Here is a 24148-nt window from a genome sequence, read left to right as displayed (position 1 = left end):
ATCTGCTGGTTCCCTGTGGACTCCTGACCCCTCCCTGCTTAATTCTCACAGTATTTTCCTAATAAATCTCTTATACTTCAAATTCTGTCTTGGTGACTGCTTCTCAGAGGACCTGGCCTGGCATAGTCTTCTGGACATTTTCAGTTGGATATAATGTAATCAACTCAAATTCGATGTGTTCAAAACCAAATTCTAGAGGCTTTTGTGAAACTTGGCCCAGAACACTGTGAATCAAGTTGGAGCCATTTGGGGACTGACACAGGTTGTGGGAAGGGAAAAAACAGTGCTGAAGGCTATGTCCTAGGACTGAGCATAGGAGAACCCCAGGCCCAGGCATCCCTGGTAGAAAGGAATTACTTGGATTCAATTCATATACAAAGAACATTATCTATGTTTTTAATAAAAGTTTCCAGACACTTGAGGTGGCCTTTTTAAGAATATAATTATATTGAATAATTTAACCCTAAAGTTTATTAAAATAATAGCAGAAAATTAATTTTTAAAAACTGTTTTGGATAATTTTGATATGATTTTTATCAAAATAAATTAGTAAAATTCTAATTTTTTTAAAAGATTCAGACATTTCTTCCATATTTAGGTTTAAAACAGATTATAAATGGTAAGGAATTTAAGCCGGTAGAATTTTTGCCTTCCTCTTTCATTGGTATTCTTCAGCCAGAGCTGTAAGATATTTTTGATCCATATGCTGAGTAGTTTAAATAGTTTCAAATTACTGTTTAAATATTGCTGAAGTTTCATGATAGATATTTTTATCTTTATTAAAAGTTATAGGCATTTCTGATGTTAGCTTGTTCCATGTCACAGTGGTACAACTTTTCTAAATGAAGACATTAAAAGTGTAAATTTATTTAAGATGTTGCCATTTCACAGGAGCATGGTAGTGCCAAGATAGCTACATGTCTCCATGATGATTTGAAATGTTTTTCCTTCAGATGTGAAATTTTCTCCTGGTTTTGCTTTTTAGCCCCTGAGCCTATTTCATCTGAAAAGGATGTCAACTGTAAAAGAACATGGAACAATATGGAAACAGGCTTCAGAATACATTATGATCTTAAAAGCAAAGAAATTGGCTAATTTTGAAGATCGCCATATAAAATTTTTTAACAGAAGTACAGGTAACTGACGAAATAATTCTATGTCCAATAGCTACATGTTTTAAAGATATATATTTATATACCTTGAAAAAAAACCTGGGCATTATTTCAAAGAAAACGGAGTTTAAAAAGCAAACTGAAAACACAATTTCAGAGAAAAATTCTAACACATTTCTGTGCAGTCCTGTTGAATTTTGGACTTGCCATGAGATATTAAAGACTGTTTTTTACTGAATCAGAGACTTCACCCAAAATGGCACAGCATAACTTTAATTTTTCTTCTCTACCATCAAAAATCATCATTGAATTTTGAGAAGCATTATGAAAATTTTTCATAGACAAAAAGTTGGTATGATGTAAATCATAGATAACAAAATTCTCCAAACAATTTTGACTCTGGTATTGGGCATCCTAATGAAGGTAACACTCTAAGGTAAGAAAAATTGTGGGGCGCCTGGGTGGCACAGCGGTTAAGCGTCTGCCTTCGGCTCAGGGCGTGATCCCGGCGATATGGGATCGAGCCCTACATCAGGCTCCTCTGCTATGAGCCTGCTTCTTCCTCTCCCATTCCCCCTGCTTGTGTTCCCTCTCTCGCTGGCTGTCTCTATCTCTGTCAAATAAATAAATAAAATCTTTAAAAAAAAAAAAAGAAAAATTGGGTGATGTATACAAGGAATAAATGGTATTGAAAACATAAATTATTAAAAGGGATATACTGTCTTAGTCTGCTTGAAATTTTATAACAAAACTCCATAGACTGGATGGCTTAAACAACAGACATTTATTTCTCACAGTTCTGGAGGCTGGGAAGTACGCGATCAAGATACCAGTATGGTCAGGTTCCTGGTAAGAGCTCTCTTCTTATCTTACAGATGGCCAACTTTATGTTGTGTCCTGATATGTTGGAGAGAGAGAGAGCAAGCTCTCTAGTCTCTTCTTCAAAGGGCACTAGTCCCATCATAAGGACCCAACTCTTAAGACCTCAGCTAAATCTGATTACCTCCCAAAAGCCGCTATCTCCAAATACCATCACATTGGGGGTTAGAACTTTAACATATGAATTTGTGGAGAACACAAACATTCAGTCCATGACAGATACTATGGTAGAAGTTCCCTTCCTTATAGAAGTAATTTCTGTTCTAGACCAAACACAAAAAAACAAAAACCAAAAAACAAAACAGAAAAACCCGACTCCACAAAAATAATGTCCCTGACAATGAAACCAAGGGTAGGAATGGGGGGGTGCCAAGGGGAGACAAGTGAGAATACAAACAGGTTGAAGCTGAAGATCATATATTCTTAACTCTTGAATATGAGAGATAACTAAATTGAACATCTTTAGCTCTAGGTATATAGGGCCTACATGCCCAAACACACAAATACTAAACCCAAAAACTCTCCGAAGCTTCTTTTTTAGAATAGCCTCTAAAACCGATATCTAGAGTACTAAGAATTCTAATCGTTGAGGAAGATGATATAAAAGACTGGCAGAGGGGTCCTGAGTGGCTCAGTCAGTTAAACAACTGACTCTTGGTTTCAGCTCAGGTCATGATCTCATGGGTCATGGGACTGAGCCCCGTGTCAGGCTCCATGCTCAGTGGGAAGTCTGCCTGAAGGTTCTCTCCCTCTTTCCTCCCCCCACTCACATAGGCTCCCCCCTCTCTCTCTCAAATAAATAAATAAATCTTTAAAATAATAATAAATAATAATAAAAGACTGGCAGATATCTGGATATAGGAGTAGAAAATTTTTAGTTATAGCCAGTTAAGAACAAGGCTGGTTCAAGTGGTATAAAGTCTTAGTCCCTAAATGTGCTGCTCTTCCTACAAAAGCTCACCATGGAAAAGCCAAACTAAAGAAACTAAAGCTGGGACTTCTTTCACTCATAAGTCCACCTACAATATTGGCAATTTTAATAATTTTGAATCAGCTGCCAAGAATGTTAGTGAAAAAATTTTAATAAAAGAGTATAATCACTCAAATTCTCATTCACTTGTTGACAAAATTAATCAACAGCCTCATCTATCCAAACTGATTTGAATGAGCACTGATAAAAAATGTGAATTCTTGGGGGGCCTGGGTGGCACAGCAGTTAAGCGTCTGCCTTCGGCTCAGGGCATGATCCCGGCGTTGTGGGATCGAGCCCCACATCAGGCTCCTCTGCTGTGAGCCTGCTTCTTTCTCTCCCACTCCCCTTGTTTGTGTTCCCTCTCTCGCTGGCTGTCTCTATCTCTGTCAAATAAATAAATAAAATCTTTTTTAAAAAATGTGAATTCTTGAAAACATTGAAAAGGGACAGAGAGGAAGAAGAAACTGAAGATGAAAGTCAGGTTGGTCCTGACTTTACATAATAGCAATAATGTCCTCCAGAAAGTGCTATCAACCAAAACTTTGATGAAAATTATATTCCTTAAAACAATGACAATGCTGCTGTAATTTCCCAACAAACCATTCAGTCCTCAAAACTTCCACAAACTGATGTGAATATATAGAAGGCATTTGGAACAGTACAGATACTGTTCCAGGTACATAGCAAACCTATACATATCGCAGGTACATATCAAACCTGCGATAATGCTAAGTATTATGTAATATAGTAGGAAATACAGTGCTATCAGCTCTGGGCTTAAAATAATCATAGTTTGTACTTGTATCAGTCATAGCTTAATATCTGCCATGTTGGCTATTACTTGTAGGCACCAGGGCAAGTACCAGTTTCTGGATAGTCTGGTGATAAGATATGAGATAAGCACTCAAAACTATAATGTACATGCTAAACAATAAAAAAATTAAATTGCATAGTACAAACTAACTGCTAATCAAATTCGAGAAGAGAAGGACATCAAAACCTGGAATTCAGAACTTCTTGGAAAATGTGGAACTGACTTCAAGGAAGAATTATTTTTGTGAAGGTAGAATGTGTACGTAAGTAGGCATTTAATTTGGGAAAAAAAATTCTAATGCTCAAATTTTTAGATTAGTCTTTTCACCTGCATATTATTTACTTTGTAACCCCTTTTAAGCAAGATTAATATAAGGCAAGCATTCAGTGATATAGGAATGTAAACCATTTTTTAAAATCAAGAATTGGTTTAGAAAACCAAACAATTATTCCATCCTTCCTGTATATACTGGATTTCTATAAATGACTCAAAATGAATTGGATATTTAAGTTTTGTGAGATTGTAGAATATTCCAAATCATAGAAAAACATGGGATGATAGGCAAGGCTCCTTAGGTCACTCAGGCAAATTACTGCCATGTGTCATACCCTGAAGCAAGTTTATTCACATGTTACCTTGTGCTCTCTGTGGTCTGGTCTCAACAGGACCAGTCTACAAAATAGATGCTTTTAAAAAACAAAACTCAAACATGCATCATGGCCTTATTCCCATGTCTGTAATGGGACAGGTGCATCCTTAATTATTTACACAGAGTGCCAAGAAAAGGGGATTGTAGACAGAGCCAGCATGCCTTCTCTGGGCTTCTTCAAGAGTGCCCATCACTCGCTGAACCCCAGGGATCTGGAAGTGAGATGAGAGTAAGTAGAAGCAGACCAATATAAACAAAAGATTAAAATCATGAGTAAAAAAATAATGGCTGAGGATGATGAGAAAAAATATATTTGGTTTCTCTCTTAATTTCCTTTGCTTTCTGAAAAGCTGAAGAATTTTGTTAGGAATAGCTGGTTAACAATAATCATTTTATATCAAGGAAAATAAACAGGATGCTGATAAATATACAACTTTGTCAAACCTATGAACAATGTTAAAATATGTATTATTTTCTATTTAAAAGATGAAATGATTATGTAAGCAAAGATAGTATGTCAAGACAGGCTGTGACATAGAAGAAAGAGCACTGGTCTTAGATGAGGTTTTGGTTGGTGTCCTGCTTTTCCACGGTGCTGGCTATGTGATTTCAGCCTCTGCTTACTCATGTATGAAAAGGGGATAACATTGTCACCCATCCCACAGACTACTGAAGGATCTAATGGGTTGAATAACAAGTCCAAAAAGATATGTCCTAACACCCAGTACCTCTTAATGTGACCTTATTTTAAAGTAGTGTCTTTGCAGATTTAATTAAGAATCTCAAAATGGGAGATTACCCTGGATTTAGAGTGGGCCCTGAATCCAATGACAAGTGTCTTTATAAGCAACAGATGGAGAAAACAAAAAGACACAAAAAGATCATGTGAAAACTAAAGAAGAGAATGAAGTTACGCAGCTACTAGCCAAGAAGTGCAAAGAATTGCCAGCAGTCACCAGAAGCTAGGAAAGAGGCATAGAGTAGATTCTCCCTCCAAGACTTCAGATGGAGCCAACCTTGCCAACACCTTGATTTTGGAATTTTGGCCTCCAGAACTGTTAAAGTATAAACTTTTGTTATTTAAAGTCACCTAGTTTGAAGTAATTTGTTAAGTAGCCCTAGTAAACTAATACAGAGTCAAATGAAATATTATATGTGAAAGTGGGCGTAACAACTGTTGATAGCAGTCACTTGATTTTTTTACTAAAATTTGTTTTAATCTCTTTTGAAAGAGTTATTAATACTTTTGGAGTAAAATTTTTATAAGATTTGTGCTTTTCCTGGGGGTAGCCACCTTCTATTGCCTCTTATCATAAAAAGATAGTGCAACCACTTAGAATATATGATTAAAATATTTTTGTTGCAAAATCAGCTCAGGCTAGTGCGGGGGGTGGGGTAGGAAAAAACGTACTAAACAAGAGGGTGGGAGTTTTGAACGGAGGTTACAGAAGTACCTCTGAGACTCAGAAGAAGAGCTAAACAATCAAGATACAGACTCAATAGCAGGTGATTCTGGATTATAACCACCAAATCAGAAGGTATGTGATTCTTTAGCCTGGACTGAAATATATTGTTTCTGCAGTATTTTCCTTTTAGAAAAACTGACAATTGAGGTCCAAAGAATAAACTTTTAGGAAAAAAATCTCAACTGTGTTATTTGAAAGAATTTCAATTCCTGAAAAAAAAAAAACTTGACACATATATAGAGATTTGTAACTCTTTTATTAGCTTTTAAATGGATAAAGAAGCATCCTTCATCTCCTTTCATCTTAAAAATGAACACATTGTTTTTACTGGAAAACAGGGTAATGGAAAGCATCCAAAAAAAAAAAAAAAAAACCACATTGTTTTTGTTGTTGTTTTCATTTCCATCTCCTTCAGGAAAAGAAGCATGGTTTGAATGTTCAGACTTATTTGAATAAAAATGCAACCATGACTGTTGAATTCTAAGACCTGCCTAACTGGCTGAAGTCTTAGGAAATATGTCTCTTAGATACATTGTTCACCTTAAAAATCCTGCTTGAGGAAATTATCATGTTTGAATTATTTTGAGATGCAGTCAGAAACAAGGCATTTTTCAAGAATATCTTCTATTTGCCTTTGGCAATTTGCTCTCAGCTTCATTCAGAATTCTCACTAGGAGAAGAGTTAGTGCAATGGTATGTTTCCTGCCCTAGAGATTTAAGTGAAAATAAAACTTAGATCACAAGTGAAATCAATTTGATAGATTCCTTCAAACTAAAGCTAAACCCAGTAATCTTTATTTGGAAAATATTGGTCTATGGAGGAATAAAAAGACTAAACTTACAAATATTTTTCAGGTAGGAAAATAAGACATTTACTGAAACCCAAAATACATAAGAAAAAAGGTAGAAAACATCCATACTACAACGTTTTGAAAAAATTTTAGACAGATAAGCTTCTTAATATCATGCAGATAAATTTCTTATAATCACCTAGAATTAGAATCATTAATATTTAAATCTTGACAACCACAAGCTAATAGGTATGCAGACATATACAGAAACAAAATGACCTCTGTTCTCTAGATGCTTTGGTCATAAATTAATAAAACGCATCCTCCAAATATAGTCATTCTCTTTCTCCCAGTTGCTAATACACAACCATAGTTTGTGAATGTAAATAACACCATATATATTGGCTTCATTTTTATAAAGACTCTCCACATGAAGACAAAGACGGCTCCCAGATAATCCCAGTTTACCATAATTTCAGGAAAGACTGCCTCCTTCCCGGTAGTGCTAGAAAAAATAGCAAGAGAGGAAATGCTTCTGGCACTGAGCCCATACATAAACCAATAACTCAAGCTAGAGAGACAGCTACTCCAATCCCTGGAGCAATGGGTGGGATCAGCCCCATGAACTACACATGGAGAGAGGGTGTTCTTGAAAGGAAAAGAGGAATTTTCATCCAAGGGAAAAGCAGAAGAATGGTTGTTAAGTTTACCAGTTAGAGTCCCAACAGGAAACAAATGGAACTCTCAAATTATGGTAATTCAAGAAAATTTGTTAACGAAGAGATTAATTGCAAAGGTATAAATGGGGTGCAGAAGGACCACAAGAGATAGTATAGTAATTAGAAGAGTTGTCCAAAGGGAAAAGGGAAAGGAGGAGTTACTAAAATCAAGGAGCAAAGGGTCCTGTAGAGAAACCCTATTGTGAGTCACAGATATCTTCAGAAAGGCACATAACTAATTCAAAGTGAACTCACAAGAAGAGAGCCTGGGAAATAAACACTCTCCCTCCAATCTCCTTCTAGGAATCCCCATGGGCTAAACTCAGCTGAGATCTAGAGACACCGGAGCCCATTAACAGAAGCCTTAAAAGTCAGGCCCCAGGGCAGCAGAGTAGTAAGAGCAGATAATGGATCCAGAGGGGCAAATGGAAAATATGCAACACACCGCGCAAGGAGAAAGAATGTACGTTATTTGCCATGATCTCTGGCTTTTCATCCGTTCATTCAACAAATAGCAATTGTGTCCCTCAATGGGCAAAACATTTTTTTTTAAAGACTGTATTTATTTATTTGAGAGAGAGAAAGCACAAGGAGGGGGGGGTCAGGGGGAGAAGCAGATTACCTGCTGATCAGGGAGACCATGCAGGTCTCCAGGATCAGGACCTGAGCCCAACTAACCAACTGAGTCACCCAGGCACGCTAAAACACATTTTTAAGTAGGGAAAATACAAAATTAAAAGAGACACATGCTCTTCTCTCAAGGTGTTCACAGTCAAAAAAGAAAAAGGAGACTGAAACTTTTTTAAAGTGCAACAAACACATTATCCTCCAAGACTTTGATTCTGGAGCAGTTTTTCAATGATCTGTTATATTTTTTCCCTATGGATTGTGACAAGCAGATGTTTTTTCCTACATAGGAAATTACCTAATACATAATGGAGACCATAAATGATCACAGACATAAAGCTCTTGTTTTGTTGTTGCTGCTGATTTTTAGAGCAATCAAGTGCTCTCTAGCTCTAAGAAAAGGTACCTGTACACAGTACTGAAGGAGCACAAAGAAAAGGACTATATTTAATAGTACATTAAGGGAAGGAGTTACTGGGGAGAACTGCCACAGAGGGAGTGACTCTTCAATTGAATCTTTATAGATAAGTAAGCTAACAAGCAGGTCAATCAGGAGAATAAGGGAGGAATGATATTCTAGACAGAGAGAATATTACAAGGAAAGGCATGCAGTGGTATCATAATAAATACAGCATATTAAAGAAACTGTATGAAATCCAAAATGACTGGAAATTATATAGTCTACTACTCAATGAATGAGAAAGCCAGAAAATGTTATTGTGTTCATGTTTAAATATATGTGTATCATTTTTTAAAAATTGAGAACTGATAATATGCCTTACATTTCTTTTCTATACCCCCACATACTCCAAGGTTGTGAGTGATGGAGCTGAATAAAAAATGTCAGATTAAATTTGTGTTTAATTCTCATTAGTAAATAAACACTCTTGATTAGTTGATTTTTTTAATAAAATTTAAATTAATATTATTTTGAAGAAAATACCAACTAGAGATTTAAGAACAAGAATTATGAATATTTCTAGGGTTATTTTATAACTCATTTGCCAACTAGACAATAAATTCTTGTAAAATAAAACTACCTACTCTAACATTGAAATACTAACTTTAATGAAGAGTTATTTCCAAATAAAGTAAGTCATACCAAAAGATTGAAGATTCATAGTGACATCAGTCTTTTTGTTTTATTTTTTTAAGCCTAGAAAGAAGTTTAAGAGAATAACTTCTATAAAATCATTCATAGTCACCATTTATAAAAGAAAAATTTTAAACCCTCAAATTACAGTAGAGTAGAATGAAATGAATCATGAATATATATATATTTTATGATTCTGAGTTTAAAAATACCTAAATAATATTAAAAACTTGATTATAAAAATTTACCTTGCCTATTAACAATATTGAAAAGAACATCTAAGGATACAAATAGATTAAAGCATTCAGAGGTGCTCATCTTTTTCCTTTCTGTTTACCTGTCTCAGTTTAAGTTTAAAATTTGTTTTTAACTATCTGCAGAAACTCCAGGGAACATGAGAGAAAGGTATAGGGAGAAGCCGAGAAGTAGAATCCAGTTTTAGTGGCTGAATACTGTGGCGCTACTGAAAGCAATTACCAGAGTGTTCTGACATGCTTGCCACTGAGACTTTGGGCAGAAGTGCAACTGTAGATGTACAAAAATCATCCTAAGATTAAAAGCCTAATTTTAAGTCTGTCATCAACTTAGTTTCCTTGAATAAGTCCCTCATCTTTGAGCAAGTCTCTCACACTTGCTGAGCCTCAAATTATCTTCACCTCTAGCAAAGGGATGTTGAACCTAAGCGCTTCTCTAAGTTTCTTTCTAAAGCCTTCTGTTTATATGATTTGCCTAGTCTTCTCAACATCAGAATTTCCCCTGATCATTACAACAAGAGCACAAGTTATCTCTGAGTCTCAAGGTTTTTAAGGTCTTGACCCAACTTCCCAATAAAAAACCTAGGTTAGCTTAATTTAAAAATTAAAAAAAAAAAAAGTGGGTTAGTCCTCCAGTCTGTGATGGAAGCCTCCTATGGCTCTCATGAAGGCAAATGGACTTAGAAAACCAGACCTGAGCAATGTTCCCAGGCTATCTCAAGAGAGAAACAGAGATGAAAAACTTAATATCAAAGAAGGAACCAGTCTTGACTCCAAGGACACAATGCAAAGTTGAAATGTGAAATAACTGAACAGAACTTGGTACTTACCATATAGTTGCTAGAAAAACAAGTCATTAGGATCCTGTAATAACCAATTCTCACCACACTACCTTAGTCACCATACTTCATCCTTAACAAGGCCAAAATCAGACTGAGAGCAATAAGACAACTTAAGAGTTCGCGTCAGCAGCCTCTACCTTAAACATGACACAACTGACTTGAGGGGAGGGAGTCATTACAATTGAACATTTAATCTGAAATACTTACAAATGAGGAAAGGACAATTCATATGAAATTAAGGGAACGACCAGATTTAAGTAGAGTGGAATAAATCATATGAAAAAATAAATAAGAAGACAACTGGTAGTAAGGAAATACAAAATAATCAAATTGGTGCTTCTCAGATTTTTATTCTAAAATAATGACAGAGGACAGGGAATGTATTCCCCAAGCCCTTCACAAGGAAGAACTCTCTCTGAAATCACATTCTTTCTTTTAAAATAAATTCATATAAATTTTGTATTCTGCAACAAAATACTCTGGGAAAACAAGGCATGTGTGTCCTGTGTCCTGATATCTCTATGGTGGTTATATCAGTTTAAGAAGCACAGAACTAAAATATACAAATAAGAATTATGAAAGTATATGATGAAATAGAAAACACAAACAGAAGATTCAATCTATAATTACTGTATTAGTTTCAGACAGTACTGCTGATGTCTAAATCACAGTCCTGGTAGGGATATCATAATGTCCCTAGGAAACTTTTTCTCCTCTAGATTAAGATAGGAAATGCTACTGTATATTCTGGTAAATCCTAGTAATTGCCTTGTCATAAAGCTCATCACTCTTAATTATTACCACTTACGTGATTTTCTCCCTTCTCCATTAGTAGGCTTTATAAAGACAGGTACTGTCTTCGTATTTACCACTGTCTTCCAGTGTCTAATGTGATGCCTGTAAATGACTGATTTTGTTGAATCCAAGCTCTTGCTAGCCCACCCTGAATACCTGATTGCCAGTGCTAAGACTCTTAACAATATACCAAAAAGAAACTAATCCATAGTATTTCAATTAGGGACAATAAGAATGAATTTTTTCCTTTGACCTAAGATTATAGATTAAAAAAAAAAAGCTTAAAGAAAAATTTACAAATATTTAAAAGAGACAGAGTTGATAACAAAAAAGAGTAAAAAGCAAGACAATTTTCCCTTCGAACCAAAAAAAAAAGAATATTTCAAAACCTGAAACAATTTGTTAACAAAAGTTTTATAGATATAATGATCAAAACAAGGAACCATGGAAGTTAAAAGATAAAAAATACTTCTAAAAGATAAACAGATTTGACAATGAAGAAAGCAAAGATAAACATTATTTTATTAGATGACACAGCCTTGCTAATATGAGAGCTAAACATTGAATTGCAGATGGATTTCAGACTACTAAGATAAAACAATGAAGAAAAGAAAGGGGATTGGAAATGTAAATCCAAGTAATTATTCTTTTTAGATCTTCTTGGAGGAGTATATTATTTGCTTGGTGACAGTATAAATGACAGAAGTTATAAAAATAAGTTATTTCAAAATATATCAGTGATAATAATATTGGAAATTTATGTGATTTCTGATCAAGATGGCTGATGAAGTCCACAAACTTTACCTTTCCCTCAAAATGAAATAATATTAACAAATATTTCATTTTTAAAACACTGAAAAAATAAGGAAAATGCCAGCAGAAGCAATAAGAAATTCCTGGAAAATATGTAACACATGAGAATAAATTAATGGGGAAATCCAACATTACCAGAAATCTACAACCACACACAAGTGACAGGAAGAACCTTCTAAACAAGAAAGTTTTCCCAGTAGACCACAGAAATGGTGCAAAGATCAGAGACACGGGTGTGTGGGGCTTAGAAAAGGAAAAGCCCATGGCCATTCTACCAGGTAATTATTGAACAGCAGAATATTTGCAGCTAATTCTATTTGTCCCCAAGATAATGTTCTAAATAAATTCTGCAGAGGGATTTCTAACTGAAGATACATTTGGATTGAGCATTGGTACCAGAAAAGTGAGCAGTATCCTCATAGCTACTACAATAAACAGGGAATATCCAGGAAGGAAGGAAGGAGAAAGAGATAGAAGAAAGAAAGAAAGAAAGAAAGAAAGAAAGAAAGAAAGAAAGAAAGAAAGAAAGAAAGAAAGAAAGAAAAAGAGGAGGAGGAGGAGGAGGAGGAGGAGGAGGAGGAGGAGGAGGAGGAGGGAGGGAGGAAAGAAAGAAAAAGAAGGGAAGCTACTTACCCATCCCACAAGGACACATCCCCTCCCATCCACACATCAGCTGTACAGCTCTTATAATGAAGATATAATTCATTGTCTTACAAATAGATTTCCCAAGAATTCCTTGCCAGGTGGACAAAGCTAAAATTATATTTATACTAAAGGAACAACCAGAACTCTCATATAACACTAGCGGAAGTGTCAACTGGCACATCCTCTTTGGAACCAATTTTGTGGGAACTATACCTCCCTCCTCTCCTCTAACTTATCTTCCACACTATTTTATGAATTGTTCTCTTATTAAAAATGTTTCACAAAAAAGAAAGGAAAGGAAAGGAAAATTGGACTTCCACAGCCAGCAATGATAGGTAAATCAGATAAACTCTCCCACTTAGGCCAATGAGAAAAGCTTGCAAAATATATACTATATTAAAATTATCTACTTGAATGCATGACAGAATTAATATTATAGTGAAGAATTACAAAGCCAAGATCTATGACAGAAATATCATAAAAGTAAACCTATCATTCGTGGTTGCTTGACTCCTGAGGGTATTTGCCAATTCCAGAGTGATAGATGAGATGTTAAGCAGTACTATGAAAGCCTCATGTTGGAAGCCAAAATCCATGAAGGATTGGAGCTCTAATAAAGCCCCTCACAAGTTCACTTGGGAACTCCAAATGGATCAGAATGAATCAGAAGTAGCATAATCCTTGCACAGACTGCAAACTTTCAGTCATTTGCATGGACCCAAGAAAAATAATTGTGGACCATCCAATCCAGAAATGGAGTCTTCTTTGAAGGAAAATATTATCATAGTCCTTACATTTTCTTACCAACAAGTTTGTCAATATAATGTCTAGCAAACAACAAAAAATAAACTATAAATGAGAAGATCAAGACAGCATGGATAAAAATAAGTAGAATCAACACACCATAAAAATAGAACCACTAAAACTACAAATAATAAAATTTTCAGGTATAGATTTTGAAATAATTATGCTCATTAAAGAAATAAAAGATTAGATTCAAAATCTAAGCAAAGAACTAGGAACCATAAAAAATGGCATAACTTTGAAAGAAAATCAAATAGAATTTTTTTTAAAGATTTTGTTTATTTATTTGACAGAGAGAGAGACAGCCAATGAGAGAGGGAACACAAACAGGGGGAGTGGGAGAGAAAGAAGCAGGCTCCCCGCGGAGGAGCCTGATATGGGGCTCAATCCCATAACGCCGGGATCACGCCCTGAGCCAAAGGCAGACGCCTAACGACAAGCCACCCAGGCACCCCTCAAATAGAAATTTTAACACTAAAAGGTACAACTGAATTTAAGAACTTTCTGGAGGGGTGCCTGGTTGGCTCAGTCGGTTAAGCATCTGCCTTCAGCTCAGGTCATGATCTCAGGGTCCTGGGATCAAGCCCCACATCAGGCTCCCAGCTCTGTAGGGGGCCTGCTTCTCCTTCTCCCTCTGCCTGCAGCTCCCCCTGCTTGTGCTCTCTTTCTCTGTCAATAAATAAATAAATAAATAAATAAATAAATAAATAATCTTTTAAAAAGTTTAGATGTTTAAAAAAGTAAAAGAACTTTCTAGGTGGCTTTAAAAACAGATTAGACACTGGTGAAGTGAGAATTTTTTTAATGGAAGATATGCCAGAATATCCATAATTAGGCACAGAGGAAAAACATGAAAAATATGGAAGAGAGGGTAAGAGAGACATTGTGACAAGTTATAATATGCGTTACAACTAATTCTAAGACCATGAGAAAGGACAAAGCAAATGAAGTAGAATCAATACTTGAAAAGACAATGACTAAAAATATTTTAAAACTGTTAAAATAAATCAATTCATAGATATAAAAATCCATATAAGCACAATCAGAAAAAAAATGAAAGAAATTCACACCTAGATGCATCATACTAAAATAACAGCAAAACACAAAAGGAAAAGTCTAAAGAGCAGCAACAGTAATGAAGCAGATTAATTTCAAATGCCTTTATGCTAACTGCTCAACAGAAAAAAACAAAAAATAAACAAACAAACAAAAACAGAAAAGTCAGAAGACAAGAGAAGACACCTTCAAAGTATTAAAAGAAAATAGTTGCCACAAAGAAATGGAAAAAGTCCATGCTCATGGATTGGAAGAAAAAATATTATTAAAATGTCTATACTATCCAAAGCAATCTACACCTTTAATGCAATCCCTATCAAAATATCAACAGCATTTTTCACAGAACTAGAACAAATAATTATAAAATTTGTACAAAAGACCCCAAATAACTAAAGCAACCTTGAAAAAGAAAGCAAAGCTGGAGACATGACAATTCCAGACTTCAAGTTATATTACACAGCTGTAGTAATCAAAACAGTATGGTGCTGGCACAAAAAAGCAGATTAATTTCAAATGCCTTTATGCTAACTGCTCAACAGAAAAAAACAAAAAATAAACAAACAAACAAAAACAGAAAAGTCAGAAGACAAGAGAAGACACCTTCAAAGTATTAAAAGAAAATAGTTGCCACAAAGAAATGGAAAAAGTCCATGCTCATGGATTGGAAGAAAAAATATTATTAAAATGTCTATACTATCCAAAGCAATCTACACCTTTAATGCAATCCCTATCAAAATATCAACAGCATTTTTCACAGAACTAGAACAAATAATTATAAAATTTGTACAAAAGACCCCAAATAACCAAAGCAACCTTGAAAAAGAAAGCAAAGCTGGAGACATGACAATTCCAGACTTCAAGTTATATTACACAGCTGTAGTAATCAAAACAGTATGGTGCTGGCACAAAAAAAGACACAAAGATCAATGGAATAGAATAGAATACCCAGAAATGGACCCACAAGTATATGGCCAACTAATCTTTGACAAAGCAGGAAAGAATATCCAATGGAAAAAGGATAGTCTCTTCAACAAATGGTGCTGGGAAAACTGGACAGCAACATGCAAAGAATGAAACTGGACCACTTTCTTACATCATACACAAAAATAAACTCAAAATGGATTAAAGATCTAAATGTGAGACCTGAAATCATAAAAATCCTAGAAGAGAGCACAAGCAGTAAGGCCTCTGACATTGGCTGTGGCAAATTTTTTCTAGATAGGTCCCCTGAGGAAAGGGAAACAAAAGCAAAAATAAACTGTTGGGACTACATCAAAATAAAAAGCTTCTGTACAGCAAAGGAAACAATCAAGAAAACTAAAAGACAGCCTACTAAGTGGGAGAAGATATCTGCAAATAACACATCCAATAAAGAGTTAGTATCCAAAATATATAAAGAACTTACAAAACTTAACACCAAAAAAATGAATAATCAATGAAAAAATGGGCAGAAGACATGAACAGGCATTTCTCCAAAGAAGACATCCAAATCACCAACAGACACGTGAAAAGATATTCATCATCACTTACCATCAGGCAAATGCAAAACAAAACTATACTGAGCCATTACACCTATTAGAATGGCTGAAATCAATATCAAGAAACAACGGGTGTTGGCTAGGATATGGAGGAAAAGGAACACTAATAGATTGTTGGTGGGAATGAAAACAAGTACAGCCGCTGTGGAAAACAGAATGGAGGTTCCTCAAAAAGTTAAAAATAAACTATCTACAATCCAGCAATTGCACTACTGGGTATTTACCCAAAGAACACAGAAACACTAATTCAAAGAAATGCATGCATCCCTATGTTTATAGTAGCATTATTTATAATATCCAAGATATGGAAGCAGCCCAAGTGTCCATCGATTGGTGAAGGGATAAAGAAGAGGTGGTATATATATAATGGAATATTATTAAGCCATAAAAAAGAATGAAATCTTGCCATTTGCAACAACATGGATAGAGCTAGAGAGTATAATGCTAAGTGAAGTAATTCAGTCAGAGAAAGACAAATACCCTATGATTTCACTTATATGTGGAATTTAAGAAACAAAACAGAGGAACATGGAGGAAAAAAAAGAGAGAGAGAGGCAAACCATAAAACAGACTGTTAACTATAGAGAACAAAGTAAGGGTTGCTGGAGAGGAGGTGGGTGGGGGATGGATTAAATGGGTGATGGGTATTAAGGAGGGCACTTGTGACGAGCATTGGGTATTATTTGTAAGTGATGAATCACTAAATTCTACTACTGAAACTAATATTACACTATATGTTAACTAACTGGAATTTAAATAAAAACTTTTTAAAAATGAGCAAAGGGAAAAAAGAGAGAGAGAAATCAATAAACAAACTCTAACTCTAGAGAACAAACTGATGATAACCAGAAGGGAGGAAAGTGGGGGTTGGGTTAAATAGATGATGGGGATTCAGGAGTGCACTTGTCATGATGAGCACCAGGTGATGCATGGAAGTGTTGAATCACTACATTGTACACCTGAAACTAATATAACACTGTGTTAACTGGAATTAAGATAAAGACTTTTAAAAATTGAATTAACTAATTAATTTTAAAAAGAAAGAAAAGAAAATAGTTGCCACTTTAAAATGCTCCACCTAGTGAAAATAATATTTAGAAATGAAGGTAAAAGAAGCCGTTTTCAGAAAGGCAAAAACTGAGAGAATTCTTCCCAGAAAATACATACTAAAAGACATACTAAAGACTGTTCTTCAAGCAGAAGAAAAATTATCCCAGATGAAAGGAAAGAGATGAAAAAGAGAATGAAGGAGAATGAAATATATAAATACATGGGTAAATATAAATAAATATTTATTGGAAAACAACAATTATGTTTAATGCGGTTAAAATACAAATAGAAGTTAAAATGCAATAACAGCACAAAGGTAAAGGGGAGGTAAATAAAGTCAACACATTCTAAAGTACATATATGGTCTGAGAAGAAGGTAAAAAAGTTAACATTAGACTTTGATCAGTAAAGAAAAAAAATAAAAGTAATTGAGAAAAAAATTAAATAATAACAATTCCTCAATCCAAAAGATTGAGACTCATTATTTATATTTATAAAGAAAAACCTGTCACATTAGTTTTTACCATGTATGTGCTGTTATTCCAAGCGCTTTATAAACTCTACAAAATAGATACTATTATTGTGTCCAATAATAGGATTAATTGTACCCACTTCTAATAACAGGAAACTGAGGCACAGAAATGATTAAAAAGCTTTCCCAAGATCACACAGCCAGGAAGGGGTAGAACTTGTATTCCAGCCCAAGCACTTTGCAGATCCCATTCTTTTAACAACTTACTACTAATTAAGAGCCTACTCCTCACCAGTCATTATGCTAGACATTTTCATATCTCACAAAAGTCCTTGTTAGGCATGCATTATTATCATTTCTGTGTTTCACAGACAATAAATTAATCAAGCCATCATTTGCCTGTGATCATTCCAGTAGTGAGTAGTACAGGTGCCTTGAATCCTAAATTCAGGTCTGCATGACTCCAAAATCTATGCTCATAGTAAAAGAGATGCGGAGAGCAGGATTCAAAAAATTATAAAGGGCATTCTACTTTGGTGGTATTTTAAAGACTTTATTAAATATTTAAATTCTTATTATAATTTTCATGTGAAAGGATGTTTCTACACATGCCACTGAAAGTGAGCCACGATGGCTGTTGTATATGTTATCAGTGGTTCTCAAACGCTGGCGTTTATCAGAAACACTTGGAAAAGTTGACAAAAATCCAGAGGTCTAAGCCCCATCCTGCTTCTACAAGTCTGATCTTCCCTAGCCTTTATTAGCTCTCCAAGTATGATGCAGAATCACACAAAAGTTTGAGAACCACAGGGCTATATAATATTTGCTGCTTATCACTTACACCACTGCCTGTTAACCCCTGGATTATCAGGGGATGTTCTGTTAAATTCTGCTGACAGTCTGTTATCCAAAGGATAAAGCTTAAGCTCCTTTAGGGACACAGGACATCTCACAGTCTAGGTCAGCCTAAGAATCCAGTCTCATTCCCCACAATTTCCATAATTTTCATTATCCGCCCAACCCGTAGAAACACTGAAGACTCAACTATTGTATTATGATTCCCCAAATGTAGCTGGTGCTACTGGGTCTTTGCTTTGCACATATGATTCCCTTATCCTGGAAAACACTTTTCCCATTTCTCTGCCTAGAAAATCATATTTATCCTTCAGGACCTACTTGAAAAGTTCTTCTCTCTTTCTTCAACTTCTTTTATTTTCACTTTCTTATACTCTGCTATCACAAGTCATTGGGAACCAAAAAGCACTTCTACTATCTCAGTTATGACACTTAGCATTTTGTATTATGTTTGTATTTTCTAGTTAATGTATCTACTGTTTCACCCTCATTACATATATTCAAAATTGAAAGCAGGAATTGTACTTTATTTATTTGTTTATTTGTTATTATTATAACCTTAGTATCTGGATACAGATGGGGTTCAGAAAATGCTTACTGGATGAAGGAAACAAGCACTATAGACTTTCTAATATACTCTAACTCAATTCTTCATTGTACAGTGTACCTTAAAGATATGATCCAAAAGCAAAGAAAAAGTCAATTTCTCCAATAAGTGCTATTTATAATTTAAAAATCTCAAAAGTGATCCATCTGCCCAAGAATAGGGATACGGCTAAAACTTACACACAAAACTATAGAGTTATTAAAAATAAACATTTGGAAGAATGAATAGGTGGAGCATAGGGGACATTTAGGGAGTAAAACTATTGTATATGATACTACAATGATGAATACATTTCATAAAACATTTGTCAAAACTTATAGAATGTGCAACACCAACAGTGAATCCTAATGTAAACTATGGGCTTTGGGTATTAACAATGTGTCGATTTGGCTCATCAGCTGTAACAAATATGTACCATGCTGGTGTGGGTTGTTGGTGAAGGAGGTGGTAAATGTGTAGAAGAAAGGGGTATATGAGCACTCTCTATACCTTCTGCTCAGTTTGCTGCGAACCTAAAACTGTTCTAAAAAATATTTCAAATATGTCAATATGTTGGAAGTATATTTATACAGATACAGACCATACCATTAGATATTATGGAATGCAAAATAGTACATACACTGGAATTCATATACTATATATAGTTACTTAGATATTAAACTAATGTAAAATAAGAAAAATAGAATTTAATTTCATTCTTTACTTTTTTTCTTACAGTTGTTGAATTTCATAGGAGGAAGGGAAATGAAAAGTAGAAGATAGGCCAGAGGAGGGAAAGAAGATGGAAAAGCAATTATGCTACTTTTCTATATGAGAGAAATTCATGTCAAAACTCTAAAAACCACTTCTTCAGGGAGCAGTTCTCAACCTCCATTCCATTGTTATTATGATGATAGGCTTGAAATACATTTTTTGCGAGTGTTAGATTATTTTTGTCCATAAAGACTGCTGTGGTTTGGGCCTAACTTAAAAAAGTCATCCTTCTCAAGCAAAGAAATACAAACTTCAATATTCATTTCAATCTGCTTACCTCATAGAAAGCACCCATTATCCATTATATGAATTCAAGCCAAAAAAATAGTTATAGGCTAGACTGAGTTGGCTCTAAAAATGCAATTGCAAAATTCACAATCTGCTCTGCAGGGCTTCAATCCTACTTATGTAACAATTTTACACACACAGCAGTTTTTCAGTATGTTCAGAGGCAATTAACAGAAATGTTACTAACTTGTGTGTTTGATAAATCTGTTTTAAAAATGCAAAAAGCAAACAGTTTAACTTTGTAAAGGTGAATCTTTTCCAAGTTCACACTACAGATAAGATGAAAATTAGAAACGGGTAAATGGATATTTCAGATCATAATTTTCATTAACATGCTATTTGGTATAAGTCATTTTTCCTTTTTTGGTTTACTTATTTCTCAAAATAATACTTATCTGATTAGTAGCTCTTTTAATCAATTATATGTCTCAAAAATCTATATAATATATGGTAGAGAGAGAGAATCCATAGATTTATTCCTGTTTTCCTTTCCTACTTGAAAGAACAGGAAAAAGTATAATATTTCACAGAGGAATAGTCATATAACTGTGTGCACATTTTAGGATGTGCACAAGAAATGACTATATACTTCTACTTGTACCAATTGAGGTCACCAGGGTTGAAATCAATTCTGTGCAGTGCATAATTGAGGTAAAGCAATAAAGAGTTTGTACTGACTTTTACTATCAGGATTTCTAAACTAGCCATTTGCTTCAAAACACAGACTGACAAACAGCTTGCCAAGCTTTCATTGTGTCCCTCTACAAGATTCTAGCCAACTCTCTTGCTGACACAGCTGTCCTACCTGGGGCAAGGGGATAGAACAGATGACCTCTCTACATGGACCTTCACCCACAACTCTGCAAGCAAGCTAAAATAATGAGAGAAAATGACAGAAAGTGAAGATTGAAATTTTGATAAAATACATTAGCCCATAAAAATGGAAGCCAAAACCACCTAATTCAAAATTGATATTTTAAGGATGAAATTTTAAAAATTAGAAACAGAAGATTGAAGTGCTTATTCATAGAAAACCTACTGCATTGCTTCTTTTTCTACTCATATAAAAAATAACCTCTCCGGTTATCTATTTGGAGACATGTACAAAATAATGCCTTCAAAGAAAAATTATCTGGCCTTAGGAATAGACCCTAGAAGCAGCTGCCTTGAATACCATTTGTGGATATTACTACATGGTCCACGTGTAGCTCTTTGCCTCCTCTCAGAACCTGTAACACTTGCTTCATAACTTCTCCTATTAGTCTTTCCATCATAGATAACATGTTCATGCAATGTGATGAGATTGTGTTGATTACCTACAATGTACCAAGCAACATACAAAGTGCTGATAATTCAAAATTAATAGAATGTGGGGCCTCCCTTAAATTGCTTAAAGTATGTTAAGTACACAGTTCAGTGTATAAAAGAAATCGTGCAAAGACCTTTGACAAAGGAATGTATATGGTTCTTTGCAACAGAAATCACATCTGACACAGTGTCAGGAAAGACATGTGGGTTGGGTACTGACACTTAAACTAAGCCAAGAAAGGCATTCCTGGTAGAAGAAGCAGGAAGCAAATACGAAGGATGACAGTGGTAGGAGAAAGCTGATGCTCAGGGAGCCACCTGTGTGACTGGACTACAGGCCAAATCATGGAAAGTTGTTTTGAACTACTCTTCTCCTAAGATAGTTGGGGGAGCTTAAGGCCCTCTGGAGGCCACTGCTCAAATACAGAGCAAGAAGCAGGGGAAAGAAAGCCAAATTACCTTTGGTTTTAGCCTTCTATGATACCACGCCAGTATGCACACTCCATGGACTTGTCTCATATTGTCAGCAGAACCTAAAAGGGATCTTATCACAAGAAGGTTCAATGAAGAGAGATGGGGACCTGCAGTTCCAGAGGGCAGCAGGCATTCGGTCACAGCAAGATGACATAGAGCCTCAGTGCCAAGATGAGGGCCAAGCTCAGTGCCAAGCTGGACGGAGTGTGGCAGCACAGGGCCTGGACAGTCAGGAGGCAACACAACAAAACTCCTGCTGATCAGAAAGAGCAAGTCAGCATAAAAGGCAACTGGCCCTGCGATGGACCACAACTGGCCTCTGGGAGCACAACAATAATCAATCAGCAAAATAAAAAATAGATATTAAATTACAAAATAAAGAAAAAAAGGAAGTGGCTCTTTGGGTAATTTTATGTCCCTTCTCTTTTTTTCCCTCTATCTCCTTCTCTTACTGAGAGAGAGGGGGTGGGTGGGGCGAGGGAGAATCAGAATATACATTCCATTTGGAAATAGTGAATAATAATACCTACATCACTCAAATAGAAGATTAAAGATTTTTATGCCTGGGGAACTCCCACCCAAATGAGGACTTGAGGATGCAAAGAATGAAGTCAGATATGTTCATTGCTTATGTCTTTAAGCACACCTATAACCTTTTGCTACATTTTCCTCTCTCTCCCTGCTTGTGGCCCAAACTTACCTTTCCCTTTTCTCTCCACAATACAAAGAAAAGATGGGCAAGATTCAGAGAAAAAAGGACACAGATTAAGATGGAAAGAAAATATACAGATCTAAGAAGGAAGTCTGGGTGAAAGGAGCAAGAAGAGGAACGCTTGAGAGAGGAAGAAAAAGGAGGGACAAGAAAGAAAGAGAAGATACAAATAGTGTGTCATGATTTGTTTGTTTTAAAATATTTTAAGGTTTTTGAAAAAGAAAGTAAGAAAGATGAGAGATTGAACAGGGACAAGATGCAGTGGTCAACAAATCTTACCTCTCCTCATTTTGCCTCAGTTCAAGAAATCATGGCTCCTTGAGGGACTAACACTTTATCTTTCAATCCTAAAGACTGAAAATAAGGATGAGAGATGTCTCCATACGTTAATCCTGAACAAAGATGTACATTCCCTGACTTACTGAATGTAAGTCTGTGAAGTTAGCAAGCACAGTCTAATTTTTTTTTTTTTTTTACTTCTTAAAATGTTCTAAGGAGGCTCTTAACTACATTTTCCACAGGAAAAGCATTAACAGTATAACTATCCTCTCATCTAATCACTGTTAAGATACCGTCCTGACTCTAGGCTACAACAGGGATACCTCTCTTCTCTATGGCCCATCCTACCAGACTCGCATTGTGCCTGAGCAAGCACCTGAGCAGATACTAGGGACTCCAAGATCTTTTTGCAGGGACCTTTCTCCCCAGCCCATCCCCAAGCACTTCAGGGTTCAAGATGTAACTCAATTTGATAACTAAGTTTATTTTGGGCTTACTACATGCCAGGCACCCATCTAAGTGCATTACATATACTATCTCACTTAATCCTCCTAACTGCCCCTTGACGTAGATTACAGTATTTATCCCTCTTATATAAAGAGGGATAGGTAAGGACTATGCATGTTGCACAGACACAGGTATACATTCAGTACTGCTCATGTACATGGGCACATTCCCTTACTTGCCTATGGGTCAATTTGTCACAAACCCATTTAGGGTCTACCGCCTTTATAACACCATCCAGAACCCTCCCTTCAACCTTACTGCCTTACACTCTCTCACTTGAGTTTTGGCCGCAGCCTATCCTCTGCCACAATTTCTAAAACCCACAGTTTATCCTCTACCATGAGGCTAGCACAATAAACAATACACAAATTACAGACTTGTATTGTCCTTATAACCTCCTGAGAGAAAGTAGGCATTCAATAAGCGATTGCTGCCATTTCACATACAAAGCACATGAACTGAACCCATAAAATCACCAGTTTTTCTTCATAATATAACTTGTGCAAATTAAAATATAAATGAAAACATTATCTTCCATGCTTTTGCCATTTTCGGTAAGAAGTTACTAAAGGATAAGTGCCAACAAAACAAGGGAGTGAACCAAGAAAAAGACAAGTGTGGCATGCAAGATATCATGGATCCAGAACAAAGAATGACAAAGAGAAGCACTGAATTTCAGCTATGCACCAAAGCCCAGGGAACAACTAGTTCAGACTCTAGCAGCAAGACACAAGACTGGGGGGACGGTGGGGGGATCTCTTCAGGGAGAAAGAAAAATAAATTGAAAGGTTATTTGATATGTATGAGTGTCTAAAATTATCAATAGACAAGAAAAAATTAATGATAGATAATACATAGAAAACAAAACAGAAAGGGCAATTTTAGTCATATGAAAGCAAATTTTACACAAGAAGAAACAATCATAAAATTATTGTCTCAATAGTGAAAACTAGTACATGTGGCTATTAAACAC

At 35.5% G+C, this 24148-nt stretch overlaps 1 pseudogene; it reads left to right on the top strand.

Moving 5' to 3' along the window:
- Window positions 1-1946: 1946 nt before the first annotated feature.
- LOC113266071 (vasculin-like) lies at window positions 1947-21937 on the top strand (annotated as a pseudogene).
- The last annotated feature ends 2211 nt before the right edge of the window (window positions 21938-24148 follow it).

Source organism: Ursus arctos, unplaced genomic scaffold (assembly GCF_023065955.2).
Source record: "Ursus arctos isolate Adak ecotype North America unplaced genomic scaffold, UrsArc2.0 scaffold_37, whole genome shotgun sequence".
NCBI classification, from domain to species: Eukaryota; Metazoa; Chordata; class Mammalia; order Carnivora; family Ursidae; genus Ursus; species Ursus arctos.
Note: the sequence above shows the minus strand (reverse complement) of the source record. Positions and strands in the feature narration are given on the sequence as shown.